Below are 9,246 nucleotides of genomic sequence, written 5' to 3'. Positions count from 1 at the left end.
ACCTTCTCCATCAGTCTAGAGTTCATGTATTTCAGAAGTGGAGATAAGGAGTGGGTCTTCCCAGCGAGCCTTGTGTACTGAAGTTCTTGCTGGAATTCATCTCTGAATCATCAGAGCAGTAAGCCCAAAGTATCGAGCTCTGCATAAGTGGGAATCTGCAAAGGAAAGGACTTACGAATTGGCTCCATGAGCTTCTCAGCATCTTCTCCACACCAAGGATACCAGTTTTGAGGAGGCAGAATTTCTGTAATGGGCTCATTGCCGTTTTAGACCTGAGTCAGGCGATGCACTGACTTTCTGTATACATTTAGGTACTGGCAAAGTTTCCCTAGAAACAATGAAAATCACTAATCATCCTTGAGCTCACTTGCTGTCTTCTCCAGGAGGTTAATGGTTAGAAATTACATTTGTTCATTTGCGTTCACATACAAAAATAGCTCCTCTTTAATGTGCTAGTGAATCTGGCCTTACTCAGGGCCTTAATTATGGTGAGCTGCAGTAAGGCAAAGGGCACTGCTGCTTGAAAACACAAACTTATCTACTGTCATCCTCCAGCTGTTGGCACAGATTATTGCATGGAAGGGTTCCTATAACGTGTTTTAGTGTTTAGGTGTTTTGTGCATAATTTTTGGAGTTTAGAAAGGAGTTCTAATACTAAACATTTCTTACTGCTCTGATCTTCGACAATGCTTATAAAGGGAAAAAAGCAAAACCTCTCTCTCATTTAGGTCAATCTGTGGAAAAGCTTTTTGAATTCTGGTTAGATTTGCTGATAGCTGCTGAATGTTCCCCTTTCTCTTTTCTTCATGTGTCTCCAATAGTATCAATTTCCAGTGTGTGCACAGAGGATAGATGCACCTGATAGCTGTCACCCTTGGTGACAATTCAGATAGGGAAAGGGGGAGGGAAGCAAAGAAACAAAGAGCTTTAATCAATAACAGCAAAAGGAGGGTTGTGACCTAATCCTGGAAAGTGTAGAGCGCTTTGTGCTATCACTGAGCAGCGAAAATGTTTGGCAACTTTGTGTACCTGAAACATCCTCAGTGGGATCAAACCTTTCAAAACTGTTCACATAAGATATCTAGACTTGTCTATTTGCAAAAATGCAAGGATTCCTAAATAGGCTTCAGATTGAGCATCAGTAAGCAAAACTCTGGCAAGATGACTTTGCATCCCTTGTAAAGGGTGGGAGTGGTGAATACTGTAGGCTTGGTTTCCGAGGATTGTTTTTGGCCAGATACTCATATTTGCAGGCGACAGAATTGTTTATAAATATGGCTGGTTTTGTTTTCCACCACAGATGCGCCAAATGGCAGAAGAATCTTTCCGGAAGACTTTGGCTTTCTAGTTGTTTCTCACACTTCTAAAGCAGCCTGAGATGCAGTGATTGCTTGTAGACCATCAGCTTATGTGAGAATTTCGAAGTAGAATCCTCTGAGCTGGTGTCAATGTTGTAGCTGGGAGCCTTTCTGCTGATTGGGATCTAGGGAGAGCTCAGCCTCAGAGCGGGTACTGCCAGGATGAATCAGCAGTTATCTTCCTGGAAGTTATCGACAGTCTGTACATCCCGTGTGTTTAGCAGAAATCCCACCAGACTATAAATGACTGCTTCTGAAACATTTGACTTCTTTCCAGCAAGGAGTGGTACAGTCATTCCCTGACAGCTGCGATACCTTCTCCCACACATCCACGAAGATCACACGGTGATGTTTTTTCAGCAATTTTGTTGACTAGATGATATATATACAGAAATATTTCAAGTCACTGAACGTTTTCTTTGCACTGAACGAATTCTCCTAAGAAGACTAGAAGGGAAGGAAAAGGCAGAATATATCACATCATGGCATCTTGACACTAAGCTGCACGTTTTGCATGTCATTTCCCAACTGCTTAGTGTACATGAAGCAATATGATCTATTTTATTATATCTTTAAATAACGTCTGTGTGTCTAGAGCAGTGAAACTGAAGCTGAGACCCCTGCAGTACCGATTCACTGCCCTTGCTCTGACCTTGTTCTGACAATCAGTTTTATCCAGTTAACTCTAAGGAGGGTAAGTGGATTTGATTTTAAGTTCTGTGCAGAGACTGAAAAGTTTTAGCAGTAGAATGAGCTCCTAACTGTAACCATAAGTGACAGGTGCTTTCTTGTTCAACTCCCATCTGGCAAAGCCAGTTATGAACTGTACAAGCTGATACTGTTTTCACTGCTGACTTCCAGAAAGCTGGTTGCTGAGGACCTTCTTCGATATAGTTTTAGAAGTAAAGCCTCTTCTCAGTCCTGAGCCCATTCTCCCCACTGTTATCTCATGAGGAGTCAGGGTAGTGACATATACTGTGAAGAACGAAGGGACTTTGATTTAGAATAAAGCAACAGTTCCAGAATCAGGCATTAAGGGACGGAAATGCATTAGTTTAATGTGTCAGATAAGGAGTGTGGATGAATCAAGAGGTGGTCTGCACCTTGGGAAAGGAAATACTGTTCTTAGGGAGAAGAGCAGAGCTTTGCACCCATTAGAACTGTGACTGTACAAGAGGTATCAAGATTCTGGAGTGACTTGCAGTAGTTTTGGAGAAAATGGTGCTTCTTGTAACAAGTACTCCAGGCACTATAAGGCACTGAATGGTTGCAAGTACTAAAGCCCTTTAGAAGATGAGCTGCTAACCAGCAGAGGAAAAAGGAGTCCCAGAGATCAGATCAGCATAGGAAGTTAAATCTGAAATCCTTGGAGGATTCTCACTGGCTCTATGTCATATCGCTGTACAGTTCTATACAAATTAGCTTCACTCTGAGATGCTGCAGCAGCACAGCATAACTTGATGGAAAGCATTAAAAAATGTAGAAAAAAATGTAGCTCAGAAGGTTGCTCCCTATGAATTAAGCATTATATACTCTGCTGAGGGAATCTGAAAAATCTCCAAATATTGTAAAAGCATTTAACAAGTTAACTAGTGACTAGCCAAATGTTAAAACTGCATTTCATTTGTTACATTAAGTGTGGTGATACTGCTTGTGTCTGGTTTTGTTCTGTCACTGCTTGTTTATAGGAGTGAATCTGGTTGACAGTAAAGGAAGCTGTTCTCCATCCAACCTGATTGGAGTAGTTGTGCTTTGGTGTCTGGATATATGTGACCACTTGCAAAACGTTGGGTTGAAAAGATCTTCTGAAAGGCTTATGTTTATTTCTGTAACTTCTACTTTGAAACTGATGGTCATTGCTGTAAATAACAACAGAGAACGTTTGATAAACATTTCTTCATATCTTTAAAAAAATTGACATCTGGGACCTACGGTGAAATAAGTGCAATAAATGAGGAATGCCTCTCATTTGGAGGTAGTAGAGAAGTATTGTGAGTACTGGGCAAGGATAGCAATGCAGTAAATGTATGGGGAAGAGGAGACGAATATAGGTGTTTACACTTGCAGCTTGCTATGCCAAACAAATATTCTGTCTCTTGACAGCACCAGTCACGTAACAGTCCCTGGCAGCCAGGTGTCTTAGGCAGTGACTCATACACTGAATACAGTTCTCTGTTGTTTCACTGCAGATGGTCTAACTTGAAAAGTGCCTGCCCTGAATCTTCTCCGTGGTGAATGCAACTTGTCTGTCAATGTTTGAGACCTCTCCCTTCCTGAGGCTGCTTCATTTTGATTTATCAACCTCTGAGCATCAGCTACACCTCCAAGGGATGGAGGGCTCCTAGCCCAACTTCCCCTGGATATGGCCTTCCTCTGAGTTTGTGCTGTGATAGCAGCAGTGTGTTTCTGGGCTCTAACAGCAGAAATATACCTAACAGGCAGCCAGTGGTGGTAGGAAACAGGACTGTAATTCCTAGGTGCCTTCAGATAAACAAAGGGAATCCCTCTGCTCTGAGCTACAATTTCCTCTAATTCGGTCCAAGTAGAGTAGTCTGCGTTTATTGATCTGGGCTTTCTTATTGAGAGAATAAACTCGGCAAAGTTGGCTTCTTTCTTTCATGTGGGACAAGACTGATTGCAGACTGAAGTCAGAAGAAAATTCATTTAGAGTATTTGAAGAATTAAGATGAGGGCCTTGACTTTTTTTTTTTTTTAAGCCAAGCAGAACTTCTGAATTCCAGAAAGACCTTCATATTTTTTTTCCTCTGCCAATCTCTAATTTATAAGTTCTTATCTTGGGTTCAGTTCAGAAAAAATCAGAATCATTAAAGTGGAGGCTACTTCTTTTACTTTAATTTCCTACATCAGGCAGCAGCATTGTGGATGCCTTGGTGTTTGCAGAAATGCAAGGCATGTGATCGTTGAAAAGATCAACAGCCCAGTCCTGTCACTTAAGGAAGACTTAAAATTTCAGGTTTTCTCTTTCCCAAACTCTTTTCATAAGCAATAGAACTAACTCTAGATGTTATTGTTATGTACATGCAGATGTAGAGAGATGGTCATGCTGAGCCATTCTTTCCCAGTTCCTAGTTAAAGGGCTTTTTGGACAAAAGTTGACGAGCTTTGTACTATATGTGTACACTGAGAATATAGTGAAGAGAAATAGGGAAATGTATCACATTCCTTCATTTTCAGCAGGACAAAGATCCTATGTTGTATTCAGGCAGGAAGAATTACTGAGGCAATACCATCACTTCTGTTGCTAACCCATGTCTGTCAATGAGCAGGGCTGAATTGGGGTCATGTGCCTTTGAGATGGAGTAGATTGTTTCTGCTTTATTTTTACTATGCATACAGATAGACAGAGTGAAGAAAATCTAAGGATAGACTGGAATGTAGAATGTGAACAAGCACAACTCATTGCTACATTAGGCATCACACTGTCTCACTGTATTACACACAGAAGGAAATCAGTGCTGTCTCAGTCCTTTTGTCTTCAAAATGGAAAAAAAGAAAGGAAGATATTGTAGTTGGTTCTGCATTCCCTTAAGAAAAAGACTCAAGGATTATATTTAGTTAACATAGTTCTAAGTGCCCCCAAATTACTAAGAATTCCTTATTGTTACTGCCAAAATCATGTTCTTCTGGAAAAGTAAAACCTTCCAGAGAAAATAACGTGCTTTGTATTTCCATGTACCACATAGATTTTATATAGAACTGCTCTTCAGATGAACACACAGAATGAACACTCAAAGATCATAAGCAAATAAGTTGGCCTTTCAAGAATTGAGAGAAGATCTTAATACTCTGAGAGAAGCGTGAGATTTCTGGGTGAGAAGATATTCAGAACTGGAACAAACATTTCTGGCTAGGAGCATGAAGTTTTTTTTTTTTTCAAATTGCTCATGTTTTTTAGTGGCAGCTGTTTTGTGCAAATGAATGTGGTGGACACCCAGTTTAGATGTTTCCATGATGCTATGCAAGGGCTATCCTCTGCATATGGATACTGTGATGCAAAGCATGCTTTTCTTAACAGCTCAGTGTTTTGTTCTGTTTGGAAATAAAATCCTGAGAGGCTGATGTTTTTGCATGTGTGTGAATTAATGGGTTGCTTTGTGATAGGCAATTTGTTTTAATTGTTTGTTTTTCAGACTATCTAAAACTGAAAAGTTAGCTGTTGGATGGTACTGGAAAGAGCTTCCTCTTTTGGGAGCCTCATCTCAGTTCACTGAGGTGGTGTTTGTCCCAGTTCAGGTAATCCAGGTTTCTTCCCAGTAGTGCTTTTCTCTACGTTGGCTGTGTTATTGGTGCTTATCTTTTTATCCACTCCTTATTGCAATTATAGGTATCCTTTATGGCAAGCTTGTAAGCATCCCTTTTGCTTGTTTGATAAGAAAACACTAACAAATATTTTGTCATTTGTCTATAGCATCAGAGAAATAGAGAGTAGAGTTTATATTTGTCCCAGAGCTTTAATAATATCTTTCCTTTGCTGCTGATGTGCTCCAAATTTGTCTCGCAGAACTGAGTTGGTGTGAGACTGTGTCTCTGTCACAACGTTCCAGAAATGGACACATTTCCTAAGAAGTTGAAACTTCTACCTTCTTTCTGAGGTTTTGTTTTTGTTTTTGTTTTTTCTCTCAAGGTACCAGGAAATAAAGCAGTCTGCAGCTACTTTTGCTCACTGTTTGTCTAGGATGATGGCTTCAGGGTGATGACTTTTGTTACTCATGATTTTCTGTAACTCCTACAAGCATGCCTGGTGCTTGGTGATGCATCTGTTAATAAACACTAGTTTAATAATAGAGGAGCAGTAGGTTGTAATAGCGTGGTGCTGGTAGGAGGAGATACCCAGTAAGGCTCGTATATGGGGAAAGTGGGTTACTGGGGTAAAACAGTTAACTCTGCCTTGCTCTTTTTTGCCTCTTTCCTCACCTTTGGTCTGTGACTACCTTTGACTATCTTTGTTCTCCCTCAGCTGCTCTGCTTCAACGAACCTTTTGTTGAGTGTTCGCTCCAGCAGTGTGTGCATAATGTCTTCCAGATTTTTCATCAGAGACCACATTCACCTTTTGTCATCAGGAATAAACCCGTCAGTCTCACTTCTAAATTGAAATTTGATTTCTTAAATGTTAATAAATTAAAAAGAAAAAAAGAGAAGAAGAAAAAGGGAAGAAGAAAAAAGCAGTCATGCTGTGACGTGAAGAGAATATAAGCTATGGGCTGGGGAGAATATCTTCTCTTTCTGTCTTTGAAGAGAGAAAATAAATTCCCTACGGAAAGATCAAAGCACATAAAGTTAATGGATTAACGTTTAAAAAAAAATACCTGAAGGAAATAATAGGTTTCAACATAAAAGAGGAAAATAGACCAGTGTTTTTTGCTGGAGATGCAGTTAGATGGTTAGCTAAATACCTGAGATTATATGTTGTAGCTTTTTGTAGCTAAAGCTCTCTGAGTGGGAGTAGACATTTCTTTCCTCATGCTTCGCCCAGACTCCACTTACGTGGTGTCAACATAGCCTGTGGGTTGTAATCCTCCTCTGCAGCAGCATTCTGTGCTGCTGGACTACAGACTAATGCATCCCGTAATGCAACCAGACCCTCTTAGGCTGACTGTGTGTAGTAACTCTTAAAGTCACTTCAGCAGCCTGATAAGGTCCTGCTAGAGTACAAAATACCTAGAGTTTATGAAAGGGGAAAAAGAGAGAAACCCTCCTCATGAATCAGGGAATGTTCATGTGTGATGAGCACTGGAAAAACTTCTTGTGATGTAATGAGCAGGCAAGAGACCTTGACCTGATTGATATTCAGAGTTCCTGATAACAGGATACAAAGAAATACAGAGGCAGTAATTGAAAATAGCTAATTTAAGCAGTCTGTAAAGAATTATCAGGGTATTGAGGCTTTTGCCAATTCTGAGTATGAGGCCCACGCTTCTCTCACCTTTTCAAGGAGATTGTCAGTTAGATTCTGGGCCTTATAGAGATTTGTGTATATAAATGTTAGTAGACTGGCACCTTGTAGTTAGCAAATTTCCTTAATTCCTTCAAAAGTAAGAAAATAGGATGTTGAATAAAGGCTTTATTTATTTAACCACCAATCTTAGTATAGCAGCCAAGTATCTAAACTTGGCATCTGAAACAACAGTTTTCAGCTTGTATTTTATCATTTACTTCTACAAAGCAGTAACCACAGTGGAGCCCTGCCAGCACATGCTATTCTTGCCAGGCCCAGGTGACTGACCTGCTCTGTGGAGTGAGAGGGAGTGCTACTCCCAAAGAGTATTCACAGGTACAAAAGTGCACTGTCCCCCTTTCTTCCACATCCTTCTGATTCACAAAGTTTGTATTGCTTTTATTTCCAATGTTGACAGTTTTATCACCAATCATTTTCATTTCTGTGCTGATGCATGGAAGATGACCACATACCAAACACTGCTACAGCACAGTGCTACTATGGGATGATGCTGGCATCACATGTAATTAGCCATTTTAATCTCTTCTTTTAATAGCTGGGAAGCAAACATATAGAATCTCTGAACAAAATAACCTCAATTTTCATTTGAAAAAGGAAATAAAGAATGATTCATTCTAAAACTGTACGCTCCAAAGGAGGAAGACTTGAATTATTAACAACTTATCTAAACGTGATGGGTGCTGACACCTTCATCTTTTATTTTTACTGCTGTGCATTTCTTCACAAGGGGTGAGAGAATTTACACTACAGGAAGTGTTAATGGTTTCACGCTTTCTACCCATTTTTAGCTGTCTAATTTATGGAAAGCCATTACAAGGTGAGTCATTGCTTTCACAGGATTAGTGTGGCTGAGACAGAGTTTTAGGCGTTCCTTCATTTTTCATATTTGCTTGAAAGGAACAACAGACCCACAATAAAACAGAGTTCAGAGGCACTGCTTTTCTTGATCATATACAAATATTGCAAGAGATGCTCCTTGTCCCTGTAAGCTAACAGCTGGAAAAAAAAACAGTGATAGAGATTCATCTGCATTACAGACACTGTAAGTTGAGGTGTCTCATTATCCAGAATTTGTGCTTAATTGGATGGGAGTTAAATAGTTACAAGGATAGTTACAAGGATAATTACAAATAGAAGCAATAATGGGAATCCCACTATAAACAACTCTTCTCCTGCAATAGCTGTTGCAGGAGTGCATTTACTCTCTTCTTGATCTCAAGAGATTTGGTTAGATGTTCACAAATTACAAAAAAAAATAATCACTCAAGCATAAGTATCAGGGCTTGCCCTGATAGTGAGTAGAAAGAGTAAGTTGAAATACATTTGGGTTGTCTGTACCACCAATGTAGCAAAATAAATTCAGCGTGTGGAATACTTAGGCACTGAATAAGGTGTAGATCTCATAGCCAATGCTCTTTGTAAGGTCTGCTCAGTCTCCAAGAGATAGTAACAGATTAATTTTAAAGAAAATCTGGAAATGAATGTGTTTCTGAACTATTGTCCTATAAACCTCTTAATTTACTGCAGAAGGCATGTGTTACCTATGAGGATTCATTCACCCAATTAGAAACTCTTAAACATCCATGTCTTTTTTTTCTGCTACAGTGTCAACGGTTTATGGGCTGGTCCGGCCCAGTTCCGTGACCAGCAGGGCGGAGGGATCTGCGGATCCGCGCCTCTGGGAAAGGGGAAGCAGGGGACCCCAAAATACTTGAAAACAACAGCACTAATCTGAGGTGGAACAAATGATTTTACTAAATATAGTATTAGTAAAATACAATGAGAGAGAGAGAGAGAATCTGTTTGAATTGTATAGACCTCACCACAATGCTGGGGTGAGAAGTGCAGTCCAGTTGAGTGACTGAAGTACAGACGGCAAAGTGCAGATGGCGAAGCGCAGGCAGCGAAGC

The sequence above is a fragment of the Tetrao urogallus genome (assembly GCF_951394365.1).
Source record: "Tetrao urogallus genome assembly, chromosome: 9".
NCBI classification, from domain to species: Eukaryota; Metazoa; Chordata; class Aves; order Galliformes; family Phasianidae; genus Tetrao; species Tetrao urogallus.
Note: the sequence above shows the minus strand (reverse complement) of the source record.